This window comes from Ambystoma mexicanum, chromosome 13 (genome assembly GCF_040938575.1).
Source record: "Ambystoma mexicanum isolate Mex_15411 chromosome 13, UKY_AmexF1_1, whole genome shotgun sequence".
Classification (NCBI taxonomy): domain Eukaryota; kingdom Metazoa; phylum Chordata; class Amphibia; order Caudata; family Ambystomatidae; genus Ambystoma; species Ambystoma mexicanum.
The window spans coordinates 587134416-587158926 of record NC_090938.1 but is presented as its reverse complement, the minus strand read 5'-3'; the positions used below and the strand labels follow the sequence as shown (position 1 = coordinate 587158926).

The window sequence follows — 24511 nt, the reverse complement described above, 5'->3', positions numbered from 1 at the left end:
AGGCAGAAATAAACCGGAAAAAGGAGAGAATCAGTCCACATATCGTACATCTCCGCGAGGTGGTATATTTACACAGTGTCATCATCGGAAATCATGTCATACAAGTACATTCTGAAGGGACCCTATATATCTTTAGGTCTGCTCGCCTCTGGGCGGGTGAGGACAAACTGTTCTTCAGCCTCATTGACATACGTCAATTCCCGTAGGAACTGTTTCACAGTGGGTGGAGCAGTATTCTTCCATTGTTGTAAAATACATTTTTTGGCCACTGCGCACGAGACATTAAACAGCCTCCTGATCTTTTCAGAGCACTTGCCTATGTCCCCGAACAAATATTTCTGTGGGGTTAATGTCGTGGGGGGGGGGATTTGTGTAATTTCTTCAATGACATCCGCCACTTCCCTCCAGAACCCAGCCACAATTGGGCAACTCCAGTACATGTGGAACAAACCAGCCATATCCGCCTTGCATTTGGGACATTCACCCGGACTATCTGGCACAAACTTGGCTATTTTGGCCGGGGTATAGTGTAATCAGTTTATAATTTTAAACTGGATCAGCCGCAACCCAGTGTTCAGGGAAACCCTCTTGGTGAGGGAGCAGTATCTATCCCAGGTCTTGTCATCTATGGGGATTTGAAGATCATTTTCCCATTTGTCTTTGACTGGGTTAGTCGTGGGGGAGTGTGCTTGTATTGCAGCATATAGACTGGAAATCCTCAAACGATCTCCATACGTTATCATCTGCACACAAGGGTGTGTGGGGGGGGTTCATCAGGGAAAGACGCCCAGTGCTTCTGGAAGGCAGATCTCGTGCGATAGTATTGCAGTGTTCTAAGTGGGCCCCTCCCAAACGCCCCCGTGATCACCTGAAGGGTTGCAAATTTCCCATCAATAAACATGTTGCCCAGTTTCATCTCTTCATTTGGATCCCAGGCTTCAAGCAGGCTGATGTGTGTCGGTGGCATGTCTGGGTAATTCCAGAGGGAAATTCCAGGGCTATAGGGGGCCAACACTCCCAGTCTTTTAAATATAGCTCTCCATGCACCAATCGTGCAGATCACCGGGTTGAAGTAACATGTGTCCCTGTAGTGTGCGTCAAAGATTACGGACTGTATGTTCGTGGGGGAAGTGGTAAGCTCCTCTATCGCCACATGAGAGGGGGGGGGTCCTCATCTTTGGAGTACCAGTATTTTGAGAATTGGGCTTGGGCAGTATAATAGTATAGTTCAAAGTCAGGTGCTGCTATGCCGCCTGAGGAGTATGGTTCTACCATTTTTTTCCCACCCTATTCTTGGATTCTTCCCATTCCAGAGAAAGGTCATCGCCATTGACCTAAGTTTATAAAGAACGGTCGTCCCGGCCATATCGGGATGTTCACGTATAGGTATAATAGTTTGGGCCGGACTATCATTTTAAGGACCGCTACCCTACCATGTAATGATATCGGCAGGCGACCCCATAGCTGCAATTTAGTATTCAAGGCCTGTAGTGTGGTGTCATGATTGTCTGTGTACAGCGTGTTTGCTTCGTGAGACAACTACCCCCAGATATCGAATGGACTCTCCGACCCCTTCAGACCACACAAAGAGCCGGGGCGGCTGGTTGCCGGTGTAAGAGGGAAAACTTCGGACTTGTCTATTTATGGAGTACCCCGAGTGTGCAGTGAATTCCCGGATCTCCGCAATAATAGGTGCTAGGTTGTTTTCTGGTTCGCGGATATATAAAAGCGTGTCATCCGCATATAGGGAGATCAGCTGTGTGGCACCCTTCAGATTAATGCCCCTATTGGAGTGTCGAAGCCTGACCGCTATCGCCATTGGTTCTATTGTCCAGCCAAACAATATGGGCGAGAATGGGCAACCTTGCCTGGTGCCCCTTCCCAATAGGAACAGATCTGATATTGATTGATTGGTCAGTACCCGAGCCCCAGGTTCTGTGTACAGTAGTTCCATGTATCTAATGAAATTAGGGCCAACACCAAATGCCTCCAACACTGCTGGCAAGTAGGCCCACGACACAGAATCGAAGGCCTTCTCCGCCTCTGATATGGCAACTACCCGGGTCTATTTGGGCCATGATACCGAAGAGTCTACGAAGGTTAAGGGCCGTGGATCTAGCAGGGATAAACCCATTCTGGTCAGGGTGAACAAGTGTAGGGACTGCCGGTAGAAGCCTATTTGCCAGCACCTTGGCAAATATCTTAGCATCCGTGTTAATAAGAGAGAGTGGCCTATAGGACGACATGTTCTGGGGTGGGCGGCGCGGTTTAGGAAGAACAGTTATCGAGGCCTCTCTCATAGACTGGGGCAATATTTTACACTGGAGGGATTCCTCCCAGACCTGTAATAACAATGGCACGAGCTCCTCACGGAACTCCTTGTAAAATTCCACACCCAAGCCGCCTAACCCTGGAGTTTTATTGGATGCCAAGTCCTTGATCGCCCCAGCAATTTCCTCAGCAGTGAGAGGCTGGTCCATTGCCAGGCGGGTCTCTTCAGAGAGCTTTGTCATTGTCAGCGTATCTAGGTATGTTTTGATTTCCGTGACTGATTTAGTGTCTCTGTTGCTATACAGCTGTTGGTAAAACTTAGCAAACTCACCATTGATCTCTCGTTCATTCAGCAAAATCTCACCACACGATGTTTGTATGCTAGTGATTCGACTGGGGTGCCTGTCTTGTTTCAGTAAATTGGACAGTGTCCTTCCCGCCTTGTTACCCTCTCCATATCGACGGGCTCGGATCGGGGCTGCCATATATTGAATTTCCCTAGCGGCTAGTCTGCTGAATTCCTGTAGATGTAACTGTATCCCAGCTAGTTTGGCCTTATCCTGTGTACGAGTATAAGTGTCCTCCAGTTTCCTCAGTTCATTTTCAGTTTGGGTTAGTTCAGTTCTGACCCCCTTTAGAAGACCCACAGATTTGGATAGCAGAGTCCCCCTAGCCCAGACCTTAAAGGATTCCCATACCGTGGAACATCTATCAACCAAGCCCATGTTATTCTCAAGGAACTCTGTGATTTCAATGTGTAGTCCCTCCACCACTCCAGAATCGCTTAACAACCCCCCGGGCATTCTCCATCTTCTGGGCAATCTAGGGCAGTTGTGAAATGTAACCTCAAGTGTTGTCGGGGAGTGGTCAGACAGTGTACGAGATAGTATCTCACACGACTTCGTTGCAGTAATCATAGCAGGGGATACAAACCAATAATCAATTCTGGACTCAGAATCATGAACAGAAGAATAGTATGTGTAGCCCTTTCCATTCGGGTGTAGTACTCGCCAGGCATCTTCGAGGGAGAGCTGGGATAGGATGTGTCTTGGAGTAAGAGAACAGCCTTACTTGGTGCTCTAATGATTGTGCTGGATCTATCCAGTCTGGGGTCCATGGCAATGTTGAAGTCCCCATCCCACAATATAATAGGCATATCAATGGCAGAAATTAATTGGTATACATTTGTATAAAAGGCTGGGTCATCGATGTTCGGGCCATATGTGTTGACCCGTAGCATCTGCTGACCTGCAACCGAGCCCCACACCAGAACATACCTACCAAGGGGGTCTGATTTATGGCCTTCGGGCCGGAATCCCAGATTTGGGTGTATGAGTGTGGCGACCCCCCTGGACTGAGATGAATAGTCAGTGCAGAACCTGGATTTGCCCCAACTGGGCAATATGCACTCATTGCTAGTATCAACAGTATGTGTTTCTTGTAGCATGACAATTTGAGCACCATGCCTGACAATGTAATTCCCCACCTTCTTAGTTTTCAACCGATTGTTCAATCCCTTTACATTCCACGACAATAGTTTGACCCTCAATGCGTGTTCAAAGGCTTACATAGAAATGTTTGAATATCATCACCAACCTCTTGGATGCATCTTTCACATACCATGGATCGTGTCAATCTCAGAGACCACTTGTTTAACCAGTAACCAACAACTGATTCCCCCGGTAACTTCCTCAGGGCACAGTGCCATAAGGGGGGGGGGCCCTTTTCCACTTCAAACCATGGGATATTGAAACGACAACAACCCATTCCAGATCCCCTAACCCGCCCACCACCTTCACCGTCGCCCCCAACTTGACGATGTTCATTTGGGTGGTTGCAATAACACCAAACTTCCCCTTCACCCTATTCCCCTCCCCTCTGCCCACATCATCTACCCCAACTTGACGATGTACCCAGGTAAATGTTTGGAACATTCCTGAGGACGCTTGGTTGCCGTCCAGAGGACAGCCATCTTGTTGCCCACGTGGGAGGCTCTACGGCTCGAAACAACGGATCTTGGTCCAGTTCAGTTGTCTTTAAGAGAAAAAAAAAAACATTGTAGTACTACTGCAGGGAAGGTGCAGTTTCATCCGTCGGCCGGGTCCCCTCTGCCTTCGCCTGGGTTAGGTCTCACATTCGGGTCTTTCATGCGATCCCTGGGGGGCAACGGAATGGAGGCCTCCACATATGCCATTGCCTCAGCAGGGTTTTCAAAGAAATGGGCTCTTCCTCCATGCTGGATTCTCATTTTTGCAGGGAAAATTAAAGCATAGGGGACATTGCGGAGCCGTAGCTGTTTCTTGACCATCTCATAGGATCTGCGTTGTTTGTATGGTCGCCGGGAAATCTGGATAGATATGAATTCTATTTTCTTCATAGTGCAGCATTCCCTTTTCTCTGGACAGTCGGAGTATCGTGTCCCTATCTCTCTAATTTAGAAGGCGTGCAATGATGGTACGGGATGGAGTGCCAGGCTTTGGAGGTGGTGCAAGGGTGCGATGAGCTCTTTCAACAAGGAAGTGGTTCGAAAGGGATTCTTCCCCCAGTACGGATTTCAGTAGATCTTCCACCTGTTTTTCCATGGAGCCCTTGCCAAACGCCTCCGAAACCCCGACAATGAGGATGTTATTTCTGCGGGATCTGGATTCGAGATCCTGGCACTTGCTCTGGGTCTTGCGTAGCTCGGTCTGAAGTAGGGCTATGTCCCGGCTGTGTTGCGAGATCACATCTTCATTTCAGCTTATCCTGTTTTCTGCTTCCGAGATGCGTGCGCTTTCCTTTTCCACTCGCGCTTTTATGGATCCAATCGTGGCCACTATGTCATCCAGCTTAACGTTGACGGCCATGAACCCATTCTGCACAATAGTTGCCAGGCGATCCAAGGGGTCTATATCTCGGCTTTCGGATGTTTGTGCTGCCCCTCCTGGTGCGGTCTGCGGCTGGGAGCTGGCGAAGGAGTCCATTGGGCTGGTCTTTCTCCCCCCTGTGGCCTTCTTTTCAGTGCGGCCCATTAGACAAAGTGACCACCTGTAGAGTGGGTTGTGCCCTCCCACGTATGTATAATCTCTGTCTCTGCGACCAGTCGCCACTCACAGCAGGTATAATGGGGGGTGGCGATGTAGCCCTTGTCTTGTTTCCCCATCCGGGGTGCGTTGCAATGCGAGTGGGGGAGCCGGGCTCTGTGTCGCTCCAGGTGTAAGCACTTCTCTCCAGAGGCTTTATCTTGAATCTCACACAGTTCTGGCGTGAACACAGATGGTGTCCGCAGGGTATGCCGTCAATATGTTCCCAGTGCAGGTCTCTGCCACCCTTAACGTTGTGGCGGGCAGGTAACCTCCCAGGTCCCCTCAGACTGTATTCTCCTTTCCCACGCTTTCCCGGTCTCCACGTTTTCCCTGTGGTCCTGGAGCTTTATGTCCGCACAGTTGCAGACCTATTCACCAATCGTGCCTCCAACTCCCACCACCAATATGTCTGAGTTTCTGGTGGCCAATCAAAGGGGTTTGACGGGTGTGGAAGCAGGTATTTCAGCAACTTGTAGTTGTTTTCCTTTATCAGGGCATGCCACAGTGCACATTAGGGATCGGGTGTTGATTCGCCTCAGGATTGTTTCCCTTCAGCAGGGATTACTGCATTACATGTCCCTCCCATTTACAAGTGGAAATTGGGTGAGTTAAGCGGGACCGTATTACGCCTTGCAGCCAGACGCGTATCCCGCCTCTCCTCCAGCCGCCGTGGTCGCCGGGCGGCACTGGTCTCGTTGCTTAGCACGTCCCTTGCCCTCCGCAAGCCGCTTTTATTTCGGGGCATCGCCCCTCACGCGGGCCCCAGACACGCCGTGCTCGTAGGAGCAGCAGGCCCACGCCGTGCCCCCACACTGAGGGCTGGCCCATGTCACAGGGCCCCCGGCGCACCCAAACCCCCCCCCCCCCCGTGGCCCACTTACTGCACCAGCATCACGTAAGCTGGACTTCAGCCGCAGGGGATCCAGGGCCCGCGCAGCAGTCGTGGCCCGTCTCCAGGCACTCAATGGGAGTTCTTCCCAGAGCCCGGCGCAGGGAGAACTGCTTCAGGTCTGTGCTCGGGTAAAATGAAGGGAGACAGAGAGCCGAAGCCCAAGGCGGCGTCTGTACATTGGCAGGCCACCCCTCCCCCTCCGGGCTCGCGTAGTAATGTCGTGGAGCCCTAGGGCGGCCGTGCCGCAGCACCGCAGACGCCGCAACTTCACAAGCTGGTATCTCTGCAATCCCGGTGTCGGGGAGTGCTGTTTTTTCAGGGGTTCTTCCCAAGCCCCTCCGCGGCAGTTTTCCGTGGGTTGTAGTCGAACAACTGATAGCTGGCAGGATATTTGGGATAAAAGGATTTCAAGCGAGCCGGAGCTCTCCATCTAGGCGGCCATCTTAGACATGCGCAACAGCGCCCCCCAACATTTGCATTTTTAAATTAAAATTGTTTTATTTACTTAAAACGGTTCATTAACTACACAATCGATATACTGTTCCACTACTAGAGGTACGTGATATCAGGGATTTTGTGGATCGAAGCAACTTTCTATTTCAATGTGCTTATGCCAACTTGTGGGGGCAGATACTGGTAGCGGTCTGTGTTTTGGGGTTTGCATCTAATGCAGGAGTTATGGGGGTGTCAACAGTGTAAACAGGGAAATGGAAACCAGGTCATATGTTGCTCACATTCTTCGTATTTAAAGGCAATGCTCTGCACATTTAGTATTCTCTCTGTGGTACCATGCTGTAGTCGTAGTCTGGTCAGTAGGGAGTTGTTTATTTGACAGGGTTTATTACATTTTGCTTTTGTTAACACTATAAGCAGCATAATTTACCATCCTATTTTCTGAGTTTTTGAGGAGAGGTGTTTCATATAAAATTAACACGCAAAACTGTGTTGTTCGCCCACTTCAACACTGGTCACTTCAAATAAAAACTAGCCATTTATACAGTAATCTCACTTTTTGAGGAAACCTCTTTAGCTCGCACTGACTCTGATTGACCATAATTAATCAGCTAACGGTAGTTGAATGTGGTAGGTGGACAGGTTTTCAGTAAAGTTCTGGTGTGGGAGTCTCTACTGGAGCTACCTTGTAGTCAGCCATTCTGTGTTGGGTTCCCCACAACCTTCTTTCTGCATGCTTATTTGAATTATTGTAAATCATTTGCAGCACAAAGCATAGTTTGACCGAATCACAAGTTAATGTTCCCTTTCTGCAGGAGGAAATATTTAAATTGGAAAGCTACTAGGCTGGCATGAAAGTCGCCTGCCCCCTGGCATGAATGCTAGTTCTCCACGTTCACACTTTGCATAATTTTCTACTCTCCAAGGTCTAGAGAGGAGGGCATATTTTGTGACCTTTGTTAACAGCGGGCCGTGGATCAAGAGTGATGGCCAGCTTTCAACCATCTAATGGTTATTTGCCTAAATATAGTCTGGTCTTTGTTTACTCCTTCAGGGTTCTATTTGGTTATATGCAAAACAAAATCGATCCTCACTCAACAAGGGTCAAATCTTTGGATAATTGATTTAAGTCTAAAAGGAAGTGGTTTAATTTAAAGCAGGCCTCGAAAAATCTTTTAAAAAATTGCTAGACCTTTAGGTCGAGTAACTAAGTTTATGTACTCGACCTGCGAGAACTGAATGGCCATTTTCTTTGTCCTGAAAAAACATATTGCACACCTACGCTCAGAAAACATGATACAGATATAGACAACAGGCCAATCCTGGGGGACCATTAGTGGGGGGATCTCAAAAACGCCCTTATGGGTTGTCCACCATGGCCTGCCAGTCCCCCCTGGTGCACACATTGTGCTGTGCACTTCTCCTGTGGGCCTACCTCTGCAAAACCTAGGATTTTTCGAACTTGAATTTAAGCATGTTTAAACGTGAGGATTAGTGCTGATGCCCCTCACCCGTTCTGGGTATCCCTGCTATGGCCCAGGTATTTAAAGAGATTCCTGTTGCATGTCCTATTAACAGAGTTTTCTGATGGTGCCTGACCGTCTGGGTATAGCAAAGAGCTGTATATATCCGATACATGGGGGGGGGGGCGGGAGTGAACTCAGTGCGGGTTGCAATTGGACTGCCAGCGTCACTCCTTTCTGACCACAAAGTTGCATGGACACTGGACAGATGGATAACACACTTTCTCCACAGCAAAAAATAGCAGCAAGTGCAGTAGAACGGGCAGAGTGTCAGGGCAGGCTGCACCATCCTAACCTTTCTGCAGAACTGTAAAGAGGTTGCTGTTTTGCTTCGTTCTAACCTTTCAGAGTTGTTTCCACATGACTTGCATGTATTACAGAGGAGTTAACAGATGGCGCATCAGGGGTAGAAAATACATGTTCCGATTTTGGACAGATATTACAGGAATGAGGGGCTCAGCACGGATTGGTGGTAGAAAATCAAGAATGATTAGAGTGCTTCGGCTGCACTAAGAGCCATTCAGACCAAAACGTCTGTCACAGACGGTGGTGGAGAGAGGGGAAATGCTTGGGCCACGTTGTTTCCCAGAAACTGTGTTGAAGCAGGAAGGTGTACAACAGGCCATGTCCTACTCTCGTCTCATTCATACTAAATATTCATTCATAATGGATCATTGTAAAACAATATCACTACTTTGAAGGTGGCAGAGGGCGTGCATCACTGGATCTGAAAGGGTTTGAATAGGGAGGCACCTTGCCACTGCCCTTCGTGTGTAACCAATGGATCACCAAAAAGGAAACTTAACCCCCAATAGTTACTTAACATAGCACCACGATGCTACGCATTCAGAGTGACGTGTACCTCATAGGCACAGACAAATTCAGATCAACAACTAAAACGGAACTTCACAAAATCTAAAAAATACAGCAGTAGTGAATTTGGACAGGGCAACTAAAGTACTGTTTTGGTTTTGCTGTCCTAAATGCATATAGCCTGCCTGTCCTTTGATATTGGATGAATCGTTTGCCCTTTCTACACTGCAGTGACCTTGTTGTGCATTGGAAAAGCAAAGAACAGAAAAATGTAAAATGAAAACTTGTTCTGACCCCATTCAGAGAATGGAAAGGCATGAACGCAGCAGAGCCTGATCTGGTTATCCATTATGACAGAGTGAAAACTATAACCGCAAACTCAATTTTTCTGAAATTGCCCTCGTGTGGCTATTGCCGCCATGTACAAAATGAATAGCATAATAGTGCTTGGTGTTTATATAGTGCTCTCATAGGTTTAAGGCTTCAAGTACTATAAATAATGCATGTCACCATTACCAAAGCACACTCAATTGTTACCTCAGTAAGGTAAAAGGATGAGTTATTCTGACATAGAAATCTGTGTTGTGTAGGTTACCCTGCAATAGGTACATTAACGCACTAAGCTATCCAAGTTGCACAACACATGAAGCCCTCAGGGTTCAAGGGCGCGGGTGTTGCAATTTTTGGCGTTTTTGCCCAGGAGGGCCACCATACCTGCAGAGGGGAGGCCACGCCCTCTTCATTATATTTCCCAGCACCTACCCGCAGGGCCTGAAACCCGCGGGGTTCAAGGGCATGGGTGTTGCGCGCCTGCACGGTTTTCGGCACCTGGAGGGAGAGGCGCAAAGTCCAGCCCTAATGGAGTGAGGACCCTGTGCATCACAGGTGTTCGGCGCAAGCGGGTGGGAAGAAAAGAAGTGGGGATCCTGATGCACTAAAAGGCTACAAAGGCTTCAAGTAAGGTAGGGCCTGACTGGATTACAGCTGCTTGTGGTCTGTTGGAACTGTCGGCACTGGAGTGAGAGGAGAGCCAGTCACTGTTGTGGGCCTTCACGGTGGGGGGACCTGTTCATTCTCCACCGTCACAGAAGGGCTGTGTGGGACTCTGCGGGGGTGTGGTGAGTCTCATTGTCCCTCCTGGAGCTTGGAACTCTTGAATTTTGGGAAAAATTTCTCACCATTTGGCACCTCTGAACAGTCCCCCACTATCCAATTACATAATGGTTGGTCCTCTTCGTGATGCCACCTTTTGAGCCCCAGAAGGAGGAGACATCTCCTCCCCTTTCTCCTCCCCCCCCCCCCACCACCTTCTGCAATCCTCCCTCTTGTCCAACATTCAAGGTCCCCCCTGTAACGGCAAAAGGAAATATCGTGGCAGAGTACCCCAAAAGGAAATACACCAAACACGGGCTTACAAAGATTCACAGATCTTTATTCTATAACTGTACAGTTTACAAATAAACAAAGTATCGGATAGCTATCTGGCCCTCTGTACATCACAGCGAATACCAGCCCTTTCTGTGTGAGAAGTGAGAGGTACTGGACATCTAAACAGTTATGCTTTTTATACATTTCCAATCATAATGTCCAGCCCCTCTACAGGTTAATGATACTCTGTCTAGGGTTCGTGCCGAGTTCACTTCGAGTTTGTCCAACTATATACATGTGGATCATTTTCAGTTTACATGTTAACAAGTCACAATGGCAACAGTGTGTTCTCGGATCTTACAATAAGCTTTAACAAATGTCCTATACAATGTAGTTCAGCAAGTGTCCACGTTCAGTGTTTAGACAGCATTGTAGTTAATGTATGTCCGCGGATCGGACTTGTTGGCGCAAGTAATCCTCTGTCTACAAGTCAGGCATGGGACAAGGTCTCTTTACTCGACCCAAGCATTCGGCCAACGCACCGTTTATGCATTAACTTATGTACAAAGGTCAGGACGGCTCAGTTGCAAGCGGGAAACACTGTCCACCATTTTAGAACACAATTACTTAGTGGAAATCAAAATGGCGGATTGATCTAAAATGGCGGCTAAGTCGATCTAAGATCGGAACTTTGCAACGCGGATTTCTTCGCAGAGCGACTGGGCTTAGGCCAATATATACAATAAAGGAGGCACAATATGATATCCCGTTTAACACCCCTGTCCCTTTGGCACTTCGCAAACCAATCCAAGGAAGAAGACTGAGGAGGGGCTTGATGTGCTTGGCTTCGGGGTTCATGCAGAGAAATGGAGCATATCTAGGGACCCCCTGTGCTACTGCCTGCGACAAAGTGAAAGACAATGTCCCTGTGCCCATGTCCCTGTTTCCGTGCTCTACAAATGGTCTGACAAGCCCCGCCCTTGAAGGATTCGCACCCGCTGCTAACCTGCTTACCCCTGGTGGGGGCTTTGACTGTGCTGCTACGGCTGATCTTCTGAACAATCTGGCCAATGGCTGTGAGAGGATCTCAATGGGCATCTCAAAGCTGACTGGTGGGCCTGTCCTTCAGGCCCCACCCCTGGCTCCACCCTGCGCCCCTTTTATGGATCTGGCCCCCCCTTATCCAGCATCTGGCCCGAAGTCTGTCATCCAAGCTCTGCAGTCAACCTTGGCTCCTCCTGAAGCACACTCGCTTCCGCTTCCCAAGCCCATGTCCCTAGTTCCAGGGGGTGTGGGCAAAGTTGGCTTACGCTCGGAACTGGATGAGAAGTTGAGCCCTCTATCCAGCATTGGGAGTCAGCCCTTATCTGATGCTCCCTCGGGGGCTAGCTTATTCCTTTGTCTTAGCCCTCTTTGGGCCTCTAAACCCCCCACAATTGAACGCTCTTCATCAGCCCCACCCTCCCACCAATCTGTCAGGTTGCCCATGTCACCACCTGCTCCCTGAGCTGGCCGAGATCAAAAATCGCCTACATGTCTTGATCAAAGGGGTGTTGGGGGCCAAGGGTGAAGGAGACCTGGGAAGGGGAGGAATGGGCCCACAGGGGGCCGGGTCGGGGGGATTGAATCCAGATATTGTTAAGGGAACACACCACTCGTAACCTGGTCCACCCACTGCCTCAGTGATCGGCCTACACCCTTCTTGAGGAGTCGATCGGAGGTGGTGCACCCACCAGTATCACCTGTTCGGAGTGAGACTACCAGGACATTGGTCTCGGGGGGACGAGCCCTTACCATTGCAGAATCCCATTTGAAGAGCCCGGGGAAACATGCGGTCAGTGGGGAGGGAGGTTGGAGCCTCAAACTCTGGTCAGGCCTCTGTTTGGGCATCATCTACCTGAAGGCAGTAGCAGCCCTGGGGTGTTTCTACATGGTGTCCCTAAACTATCCGTTGACTCTAGAGAACCAAGGGATGCCCTTCGGAACAAATGCCTCCACTGGTTGCGGGAGGTGGGGGATTGTGGGTTTGTATCCAGGGGCTCTTTGTTGGAGTGTATTAGACTGTCAAACCACTTAGCTAAAACGGACATTGTTGAATTGGTCTTTGGGGCCACCTTCATGACAAGAGTTGTCCTGGCAAAGTGCAATGGCCATGGGCGGTCAAAAACAGTGGTATTACAGCTAGTGCATTCCCCGCTCATGCCCTTGTGTGTCACTCTGGAGACCCCCCAAGCAACAGTCCACTTTCAGGCACAAATCAGACAGCCTTGGGCCCGAGGCACTACAGGAATCGGCTGAGGCAAGGGGCTGGCCGGCCCTGACTATTGGCTTAAAGACATGCTCTGCGAATCTCACAGAGGGGGCGGCCTTTTTGTACTGTTCTGCTGTTCTCCCTTTTGTTGTGTCCTTTGTAATCATGCACCAGAATTGTATCTTTATTTTTAGAATTGTATTTGTAGGATGTACTTTGATGGGCCTTTCTTTTGGCTGAATAAAGTGACTGACTGACTAACATTTGAACACTGTGGGGCTGATGAAACATCCACTATTTTGTGCTGGCGTGTTGTAAGTACTACAATGCCTGGCAGGCAGAGTATCCATGCATACTGCATGGCACGGTATCCCAACCTCTTAAACCTGCAGTTAATTTAGATTCTCCCCACCTGTCTAATACAAAGACTGCCAACTTCAAACTCAAATTCAGAAACGTCCTCTGTTACAAAGAAGTGGTGCGAATTCCATGTATTATCGACCCCAGGAGGATGAAAAGCTTGTTAGATTCCAACCAGCAAATTCTGGTAGCACATAGATCTCTGCAGAGGGCACATATGCCTGCAGAACAATCGGACTGCTCCCCACTGCAAGGTTCCTGTATTCAGATGAAAAGTCGAATTGCCTTGTAGTTTGCTAGCATTTGAAATTGTTATGAATCACGCTGGGCTAGATATGGAACAGCCATGTTCCGAGACCCTATGACTTAGTATGTGCATGCCACACCATGTCTCGCCTTAAGTTGTTGCATTTTTCTGTATCCTCACATGACCCTTCACCCTATGCAGCATTTAACTTTCAATCTTTTATTGACTCTAGAAACTGTCACTTTACTTTATGAAGAAGGCTTTGATTTTTGCATTTATAAACAGAAAAGTGTCTTTTTAACCAAAACCCACCGTATTCGTCATAGTCTTGTACAAATCTGTGAACGTTTTAATGTAGAAAGTTAAATTCGTTTGTGGCTGGAATCCGCCAGGATTCCGTTATCACAGGTACAATCACAATGCTCACTCATCTGGTCTGCCTAGGCCACTGTACCATCAAGTGCCTCTTGCCTGCCAGGGCCAGTTTTCTCTTGAAAAGGGAGGGACTAGCAACATCACAATCCTAAACTCTGAGCAATTTGTTTTCCTTCAGTTGTGCCAGTGTTCAAAGCCGCCTTCACCAATAAGGGCAGTGACGGGTTCCTGATATCAACGGAAATGCTGGGCGCACTGCTGGCTTCTAGAGGCTGCCTTGAGCAATGCAAAACATTTACTGTAAGCACATCTCCTGAAAGCATCCTCGCCCGCCTTGACCAGTACAATAAAAATAGTGCTCGACACTTCAGAAAAGTGCACAATACTTATTATTTGGTTATTAATCCCCTTTCTTTTAATCCTCTTTTGCATGAGAGACCTTTTTAAATATATGAAAAATCGTATATTTTGCTATAAACTTTGTACAAAAGTCTCTATTTTAAAACTTCTTTGATTTAGTCTTTAGTGTTGGTAATTTGTTTTATAATTCATTATCAGTAGTTTAAACAACAATCAATGGTGCTGCAGAATTGCTATCTTGTTATGTTAGTGGTATTTAGTTGTAGGTTTGTTGGCCCTTTAGGTATTCTGTTTTGAGAAATGTATGTATTGTTATGAGGTCAAGGGTTCTAAAATCTACCAGTCCCTTTTGCTTTTTCTCACTCATTTACTGACTTCTCCAATGAGTTCTGCTCTATCCTGATCTAATTTCTCTTCCCTGAGACGACCTTGTGTTTTCACCCCCCCCCAAACCTCCCTTCACCATCTTAAGATGCCCCAAATCTCTCTGGTCTGTCTCCTGTGCGAGTAACTGTTCACGATTAGCTATGAAGGCCCCACTGGTTGTTGTCGTCATTTACCTATTTGTAATTCTACTGGATAAACAAAATGTACTGTACATCAAGGAGGCTCTAGAGCAGGTGTCTGCAACCTGTGGATCTTGAGAGATTTTTGACTACAACTCGCATATTGCACTATTAACTATGCTGGTTGGGACTCATCGGAGTTGTAGTCCAAAACATTTGGGGAGCCAAAGGTTGCAGACCCCTGCTCTAGAGGGACCACCATTTTTAAACTCCATTACTGTCTTTCATATGAAAGCATGTATGGGATAAAGATGTGCGCTTCTGTGTTTGTCTGCTGCCTACCCCAAAATGAGATTTCCGTGAAGAATCTGCTGCCAAGCATCTTATAAAGACCAGTCTGAAAGAAAAGATCACCCACTATCTGATAACAGATCGCTCTACTAATCATAGTACTAATCGTAGGAAACCAAACGTCTGTCACTCCATTGCCCTTGCTCCTGCAGACTGTCTATTTGCAGGCCTCCAGGATCACCCATTTGCAGAAGAAACCTTGCTGCTTTCAGCGGTCAGAGTTTAAGAAAATCGACTCCTTGGCATCCTAGCAAACTTTTAATTGCTATAGTCGGTGTCACTTGTGGCTTTTCAGTGCTCCTGCCACTTCATGACCAATCCAAACAAGGATTGGAGGCAAGGATGTTCTTGGTGCATAGGTTCTTTCAACCAAGCTGATGCCACCAGCTTGGAGGGCACAGATACAGATGCTCCCTCTCGACTCTTGAGGTATGGTGCTGGCTGAAGCCAGCAGAGATTTGGTGTTATATGGGTCTTTCTGAAGAAGCCTTGCTGCTCACCCTGCAGTCTTCTTTGGTTTGGGCATTCTTGTGTGTTGGATAAGATTTTCACAGACCTGGTAAATCCACCTGACCTGGGTCAACCCCACAATGTTTTGCTTTAATAGTGGGATATTTTCCTTAATACCTCTGAGTGGGAACCCTTTTCCACACTCGCAGAATCTTAAACTCTTTTCATGGGTGTCATTTGTTTGACTCTCCATAGTGTCTTTTTATAGTTAACCTCTTTAACAACTTATTGGCAATAAGTGCCTGTTGTTGTTGCTGGGTTGCCCTATGGGCTCCCCTTTTAAATTTAATTTGCTAAGAGAGAACTACAGTTCCCAAGGGTAGAAAGGAACTTTGGATCCCTTTTTTAGATTTTATTTTGTGAAACAGCACAGCCCACCTTATGTGGAGTGCTGGGGAGATGCAATGTATCCCCTTTCACATTAAAACTGTAACAATTCTGTTACAGGGACAAGCTTGCCTTCAATGGCTGGTGGCAGTGATACCTTGTATTCATTTGGTGCACCTTTATTGCACACTGTATTCACATCTGCAGTAAAGGCACCTAAGGGTGCTCATTTTACCAAAATGGCTCCTGTCTTCTTTTTTCACTGTTTGTGTTTTTTGTCCTTTCTTGTTTCTTCCCCTGACATCCAGGGCGGGACATTCCTTTGTGTGATTTTCATCTTCGGCGGGAGTCCTCTGGACTCCCTTCCCAGGCTCCAGTCTGTCTTTGAAGGCAGGAAGCGAGGTTGGAGTCCAAAACTCGACAGCCCTTTGTCTTCCTTCTTGCCTGAATGGGGACAAATCCCAGTGGGGGGCTTGCTGTCCTGATTGGACAACCAGACCGCCCCTTCTTGTAAAATGCGGGGAGAGAATGTAGAAGTTGTGTTGTAATTTCTGATAAATACGACGAACCTGGGAGCTGAAGTTAAGTCGACCACTGGAACCAAAATCGAAGAGGATGATGAAGGAAAAGCGGCCGAGACGATTTCCAGCAACCGGAGAGCCTGCTGTGTAACCGGAGCCTGCTGTAGCCCTTCCTTCCAATTGACCTGGGGACTCCAAAAACGACGACCCCCGATCCCGAGCCTGGTGAGAACCACTAGACTCGAGGACCTTTATTTTGAGCCATCCCGCGCGTTGCTGCGACTTTGCGTTGCTGCAATACCCTGGGAACTTGAGCCACTGTGCGGTGCTCGGTCTTCCAAATTCTGAATCTTGCTGAAACTTTGTGGGCATCCTGGTGGATCTCCAGAGACACGAATAGAGTTAGTCCCCTCAACAGAGTGTTGTACATTTGTAACGACGAGAATTCAACCACCATTTTCTGTCTTCTGCTGTGCTTCTTGAAAAGGCGCCAAATCCTCAGAACCGCATTCAGCCGCGAGGGAAACCTTGCCTAGAATCTTCATCAATCCCTGCTTTAAAGTTCCTTCTGAGGTCTTGTTTTCAGTCACCACAACAAGGAATCCACTGACCGGGTTTTTGGCTGCAGATCCTGAAGTAATCTTGCTAAAAAATCTTCAATGTTGAGGTACTGTGTTGGCTTGGGTATGTACTTACCTTAACTTTCTTAGGATTTCTGTTTAGCTGTGGGTTGTTTTCTGTGATGGGAGGCCTCTCATCCAGTGCACCCACTCCCACTGCTAGAATCCTGCTAGGGTGTCTTCTGTTAAAGCCCTGGACCCTCTTCTAACTCAGAAGTAAAATACTCACCTGTTTGCCCAGTCTTCCTAAGGAACTCTGACTTTTGCTACTTAAGAACCTATTCTGACACTGTAGGTCACTAGTCCCTAGTAACCCCCCTTCTGTCACTGAGAACACTCATGCTCCAAGAGTAATGGAAATACTTTTTAGTGATTGGGACTTTTGCCTAGCAAAGAAAACAAGTGTTTAAAAGTTACTTACTTGTAAAGAGTTGGTTGGTAACTAACTCTGAGTGAACAATTACAAAAAGTTCTTACTTACTTTGGATGTGTGGTACACTATTCTTAAATGTATGGTTAACATCTTGCCTTTCCTTGGAAACTGTTTTGCCATTCTAGACAGAAAGTAGATGTGAAGGTATATTGATCTCCTGTGATTAGGTTGTGCCTCTTCCCAAAAGTAGTGTTGGTTTCACCAGATTATTCCTGCATGATAATTGTATGAGTGTCCTCCAACTGTTGGTATCACCAAATTAGTCCTGTTATGATAATTGTATGAGTGTCTCCCAACTGGGTCTTGCTTCCCCTGACTTGCTGCTAGCCTGTCCAGAATAGGTCTGTATTGGGTTGTTGCCTACCTAGAATAACTTTGAGTCATTTAGTAAAGTGTAACATTAGGGTTTACTTTCCCTGTGCTATCTAACCCAGAGTATGTGGTTCTAACTGTCTCTTAGAAGTCCTACATCAGTCCCTTGTATAGTTGGGAAAGATCTAACCTGGACTCCTTGTGAGATAAAAAAAAAAAAGTATATGGGTTTTACTTACCTTGAGTTAGCTGTGTGCCATCCAAAAATAAGTTACCAGAGTTACTGCTTCTCTCAGTCTGTGTTTCACTGATCTCAAAAGCACCTGTAATTGAATATTACATCCTTAGGTTTTACTCACCTAGTATAACTAAATGTGTGTTATCACAAAAGTAATTATAGGTTTTTACTGTTTCTGGAATAAGTGTTCCACTATTCACAAAAAGTATATTGTCCAGTTGACTGATTATGTCAGAGTCACTGTACAACTGGTAGGGTCTAATGCCCTTGCATTACTGAATGTAATTGTGAAAGTAATCATTGTTCTTTACTCCCCAAGAATATGACCTATACTGAATGTGTATAAAAATGATTTGACTTCCCTAGAACTACTGTTAGGTGTTCCAAATAAGGTTTATGCTTTGGTCTGCGCACCTTCAAGCGTAGTGTTGTGTTTTGATAATTGTGATTGCATATAATGTATGATAGTACTTATTTTCCCCTAGATTTATCTGGGCCTACCAGTATTTAAATAAATCATTTATTTTTACATACCTAGTGTTTCAGTGTTTCTTTGGACTATTTGTATTCCAATTTCGTTTGTACTGATTCTACAGCACTCTTTTCCTCCTAAGATAAGCCTGGCTGTTGTGTCTACACTACCATGTACTTGGGTGGTACAGCCTTATACTAAGAGTGGAGTCTTGTACTGCCTCAGTTAAATGGTTTTGATGAAGTTGGGTAGCACTTAGAAAAAACTGTCCTAACATTGTGTTTTGGAACCTTTCCCAAGTTTGGACAGAGTAATGGAGTAGTGTCTTTGGCCACATCAGAGTATTGGTAGCTGAGTCGAGTGCATCTTTCTTCCAGTCAGGCAGAAGTATCCATTTGTTAGAAAAGATTTCTTTTTGCAACTTTCCTCCATTGACTTCTATGGGACCACCAACCTTTCTGCTGTGGATTTGGACTGACTGATTGAGGGGCGAGGAAGGACTTTCTAGGGTCACTCTCCTGCTCAAGTCATACTATTTGGGTGCACTGAGTAGTCCCTTAAGCACCTGGTATAGGTAGAGCATCTCTCCTTTTTTTCTTTTGACTTTGTTTTCCTTTGTGCTGCTCAAGCCACCTTAAGTGGAGTGCTGCAAGCGCACGTTATCCCACTGTATCTTTTTCTTGTTACTTTTGTGATGTGCACTGAATGGGCTGTGGCAGTGAACAGATTGTTTGCTGTGCACTGCCCTGTACCATTGTTTGAATTGTGATGTCTTTTATGAGCCATTTGCACAACATATAAGCTCCTTATGGTTCAATCCCTGTTCTTTCTGCTGTTAACTTTGTTGGCCATCTTTGTGCCCTCTTGGGTCCGAAACCAACAAATATGGTCAGACACGCATTTCTGAAAATGTTGAACGGCTGATTGCACTGTAGCTATTTCTAGTGACCAGCTGTATTTTTGTCCCTGCAGTGTAGCGTCCATCTTGGTGCTATAAAACAAATTGTGTCTTCTCTTTTGTTGTCCTGGATGTGTTAGAAATGTCTACCCTCTTTCTAAAGGCCTACATTGAACTGTGAGGTGTGAAGGTTTCCTCTAATGAAGACTACTTACCTGTAACAACAACGTTTCTCTTTAAGTATATATTTGTTTCCTATGTGTGGAAATGCCATTATTAAATGTGTGAGGGGTCAGAAATGTGAGACGGACAACTTGGTAAAGGTTTTTCACAAGAAGCCATATTACGAACTCAAAAGGGTTTGATAAACTTCTCACTATCCCCAACAAGCATTTTCCCTGCCTATCAAAATATACTAAAGTAAAACACTCTAGCTAAAGGAATCTGTCCTTCACACGTATACATCCATCAAACTCGAATATATGGCAATTTTAAATGTAACAGAAATAACAGTTATAGACCTAATAACTGTACATCCTTGTAACCTGTGTCCGCTCCCTTCCGCAGATTCCAAGCAGGATTTTCACTCAAATGTTCAAATAAACAAGTTATTATTGTGTAGCCTAGTTTGGATCATAAAGTTCTTCTTGCTCAGTCTTTCAATTGGACTTTAATCCAGAGTTCAATTAGACAACAAGTCTTCGCCTTTCTACTTATAGCAAAAGTTCAACACAACTTCTTCTTGAGAAACAAAACACTTTTACAATTCTTCTGAATCAGCAGCAACATTTTGTCATGGTGATTGCACAACAATTCATGAAACGCTTTAGTGGCCTTGCGACTTCTTCACAAATCCTTCAACCGCAATTCAGTACTTCAATGATTTCTTCCTGTTCCACTAACCTGCCAGGACTACCACTAACATGTCCCTATCCTCGTATACTCTCCTGCCAGGACAAAAGCTCCTAACACTACTACTAGTACTCTGAGGTCTACTTCAACTCTTTAGCATAGTCTTTAACTTTCAACATTTGACATTCGCAATTTCTTTCAGGAAAACATGTTACATATTGGTGATTGTTCCATTCTTGGTTTTGCCACAGGCAATGCAGGTTCTGCTCCTCTTCTCCTAGACACTCTGTATCAGGAGGGCCCCCTCTCCTGCCACTTCTGTTATTCCACTGTCACATGCACAAACTGCTGAAGTTTTTCTTACTCTTGCTTCTCTTTGTCTTAACGATTGCCACTTCCTTAGTCTGGCAACAACAGTTACAATCTTCCTGCAACAATGTTCTTGTGTCATTTCGCCAATGTGAACTATAAGCTCTGTAAAGTATTGCCCCCTCTTTACTTTGGCAATGCTGGTCATGATTAGCTTGTTTCTGTATTGCCCATTCTTTACTTTGGCTATGGTGTTTGTAATTATCTGGCTTCAGTGTTGCGCCTTCTTTACTTTGGTAAGGGTGCTGACTTTTATAACGGTGATTGTAACCTTTCTCTTCTTGCCTTTTCACAAAGTTCGCATTTCACCAACCTGCTTTCTGTAAATTAGTTTGGTATTCAAAATAATTCAGTGGTCACCGATTGCTTACAGAGCGTACCTGGATTGCCCTTCACAAGGTAGACTCACCGGCATCTGTACACATGTCCGTTCGTTCGATCGGCTGTCACTGATCGCTCTACTACTTCTGCCTCTGCACGGTTTGCCTCTTCTGGATTCCTGCGGCACGCGCCGAACAGGAAAGTGGCTTCCCTCGCTCTTAATGTACACCGGTGCTCGCCAGCCATCGGGACACTGCACGCCAACTGGAGAGCCTCTGCCTCTCCAGGGGGGAGCGCTTGCCACAATGCTGCTTCCCGCTGCGTTACCTCTGTGATTCAGGTAATTAACCTGGGAAACTCTCTCGGGACCGATCCCTGCTTCACAAATAGTGGTGGCTGCCGGCGTTTCCTTTCTTCTGCTTCTCCTGCTACTGCAATAGGTGGTTTCTGCAACCCCACCCTCTTGTTCTAATGACCTGCACCTGAGGGGGCCTGATATATTGAATAGTCTTGCTCAGGTGTGGGTAATTAGAACCATTAGACTGCATCTTGCATTTTAGTGCCTCGTTCCAGTACTTGGGGCATTGTGACTCGAAGTCCCCAATGTTCTGATTATTTCTTTCTTCCAAACTTCATTATTGGATTTACTTAGTTTACCAAACAAATCGTTCGGGAAGAGATTTAGAGGAGTTGATGTTTGGTTCATATTGAGGGGATAATTACATTTATCAGAAGTCAGGGTATTAATGTTCTGATTCCCACATGTTATTTCTCTGGTTGTCGCAACAGTTTTCCCTACACTCAATGTGGATATCTTTGTGAAAGAAAATCTGACTCTGACAACAAGTCATTAAATATTTTGGTACTATAGAAATCTCCCTCTTTGAAGAACACAAATACTGCGTCTCCCCTAATAGAATCCTCTTGTCCCCTTGGGGGCCTTAACCTCTCTGGTGATCTACCCGGCTAATACCATCCCCCAGTGTTAGGATCGGTTAGCGGCTGCCTTTCCTATGCCACCTGGGAGGAGACTTTAGGCAGGGATTTTGTGAGCATGCCGCAGGATTCAACGCATATGTTCCGCAGCCAGAGAGACTCCACCTTTGAGGACAAGGACTCCCGTTCCTGTGAGGAACTCCTAAGCCATTTCCCATGGTAGCATATATGGGACCATCAGTTATGCAGAACACTACTGAAGCCAGAGATTGGGCAAGAGCGAAACCTAAAATCGGCATCTGCAAAAAGAAAGGAGATCTGTCTCTTTAAGGAGAGACTTCTTGGAACTGAGACGAGCAGGCTGATGACTGAGGTGAAAGAGCAGCACTGGCCGAGAACTATCGAAATCCAGAGATGGAGCAGAGCGCTTAAGCAGGGCAAGCCCTGTGTTGCTGTGACCGCTACGAGAGGTTTAGCCGAGGAGAGCTTCCGAGCCTGCAACTTTCATATGCGGCATGAACGCGAGAGCAAGATGCTGAAAGCCAACCGTTTACATGCAGTAAGGAGGGAGAGGTGAATCTGAATCCTGATAGTGGCGTGACCACGACGAAGAATCCTGGTGGGCAGACCAATGATGCTGAAAACACTACGCCCAGGAGGCAGCAAGGCATCCTCTTAGCTGCAGCCATACCTGGGCTAGGGAGAGAGAGGACCGAGAGCGGGACTCCGATGGATTTGAGAAGACTGAAGTCTGGAGTGAACAAAGCGAACCTCAGCAACTACAGGCCCTGGCGATGTTCCCCTGGAGACTCGGAGGTAACTGGTAGAAGGGAAGAACCGGGAGGCCGTCGGGTAGCCATTATAAAGCAAGAGATACTCGTGCCACTGATATTGGCGAGACATTCCATTTGAAGTCGATAAAGTGGAACTGTGTATTATTAATGTGAGAAAGGGGTTCACAAGCCTGAAGGAGAGCACTGCGACAGTGTCACAAATACCAATGGAAGAGGGGGGGGAAACAACCCCATAAGGCAAGAAGTAAAGAGTGGAGAATATCAGAGCGAGACTTATATGAATACAAAGAGAAGTTAAGTGAACCACTTGAGGGAAAAGCTACTTATTCGACCTCCTGAGGAAAGGAGGGGGGGGGCCCTAAGAGCCGAGACAGTTCAGCCCAACTAAGAAGCTATATGGTACTGAACTCAAAAGGGTATAGCAACCTGAATCTGAGAGGAAGCAAGAGAGTAAAAGTGGGGTATTCAAAAAAGAGAGAAAGACCCAAAGACATTGTGAAGAAGTGACAAGAGACTATAGCCTACTAACAAGGAGTCCTGAAGAGAAGGAGCTACATTGCCATAACATAATCTGTTCTTTTTAAAGTTGTTTAGAATAGTCATAGGGTCAGTTAGAACTACCTTTTGGATAAGCAGGGAAATGTCACGATCCATGCCCCTGACCCCTTCAGGTATAACAGCCCCCTGGCATCAGTGGGGCTAAAGCCCTTCACACCGGCCCCAAGGGCCTTAAAACTCCATCAGAAATATACATGGAGTCAGTCCTAGTGCCTTTGGCGCCAGGCTCATTATCAGGAATAAAGCAATACCAGTTTTGGACCTTAATCCAACATGATGGCCTAATACACAGCTCAGTTCTTTAGAACCAAGCCATGCGGTCTAGTGTTTTGGGTGTGGCTGGGCCTGGAACTACTTGGCCTGGAACTACTTTCTCGGCTATTTAAACCACACCCAAACAGCAGAACACGCTTCGCGTTATTCTGCACTCCTGCAGCATAACGCTCATCGTGTCCAGCTCCTGCTCATCTGCTTCTCCGGTGGCCCTTTCCTGAAGCCCTAGATCTGGATACCATTAATAACCTGGAAGAACAAGAACAGCATTAGAGAGCAAGAACACTTACCTGTGAAGTAATCGGCCTTGAATCCATCCTGCGCTTCGTTTACCTCGCCCATCTCTGGAGTTCGCCGCAACCTGCAAAGGTAAAGAAACAAGGACAGCATTAATAACAATTCTTACCTGGGCAAGCAGCGAGTCCTGGCAACACCCTGCGCTTCTCTTACATCACCCATCTCCGGGTTTCACTGCAACCTGCAAGGGAGAAGGAACAAGGTCTGCATTAACAAAGCACTTTCCTGGGCAAGCAGCGCTTCGATCGCTCATCACTCCGGAACATCACCGCAACCTATACAAAGAAGAGAAGAGAACACAGGTTAGCAATTAACATCAATAAACAGCACAGCGCTCCGCATCAATAACTCACTGTGGTCTTCGCCATCGGCGCGGCAACTCCGAGATCGCAACCATCGTGGTGAAAACAAAGAGACATTGTTAGGGAACAGCGTAGTGGAGCAAGACACCGAGAAGACAGAGAAAACGGAGGGAAAGAAAGAGACAGAATAAAGACTGAAAAGACATTATAACTCACCTGGAAGACAGCAAGCGGAGTCGGAGCCACAGCCGGTCTGGACCTGACATAAGGGCACACGGACCAGTGAAGCAACTAGGTCCACGGAACGCCCGCACCAACCACACGCCCCTGCACAGAGACGTAGGACTTAAGGTGAGCAATAACCCCAAGGGAGGAGATTTGGACCAGAGGGAGGTGGGAGTCCACCCATCACAGAACCAGTATCTTAACCCTACAAATCTCCTGTTATAGGCGCTACCCAACGTCTGGCACATAACCAAGCAGAGAGGGGTCCGGGATAGCGCTTAGACCTCCATCCAGTATCGTGTGGCGCCCCCGTGGATACCAGGTGAGCGTAACAGGAACAACCATATAGCAATGGAGAAAGTTAAGCCTTCTTATAATCATTTAATTAATAACTAGTGAAAATGTAATCGGTGTCCAT

The 24511-nt window shown here is 46.7% G+C and overlaps 1 protein-coding gene across 1 annotated transcript in view; it reads left to right on the top strand.

Annotated features, from left to right (window-relative positions):
- DHX8 (DEAH-box helicase 8) overlaps window positions 1-24511 on the top strand; it is a 429571-nt gene that overhangs the window by 78534 nt on the left and 326526 nt on the right. The gene's annotated exons all lie outside the window — the stretch shown is intronic.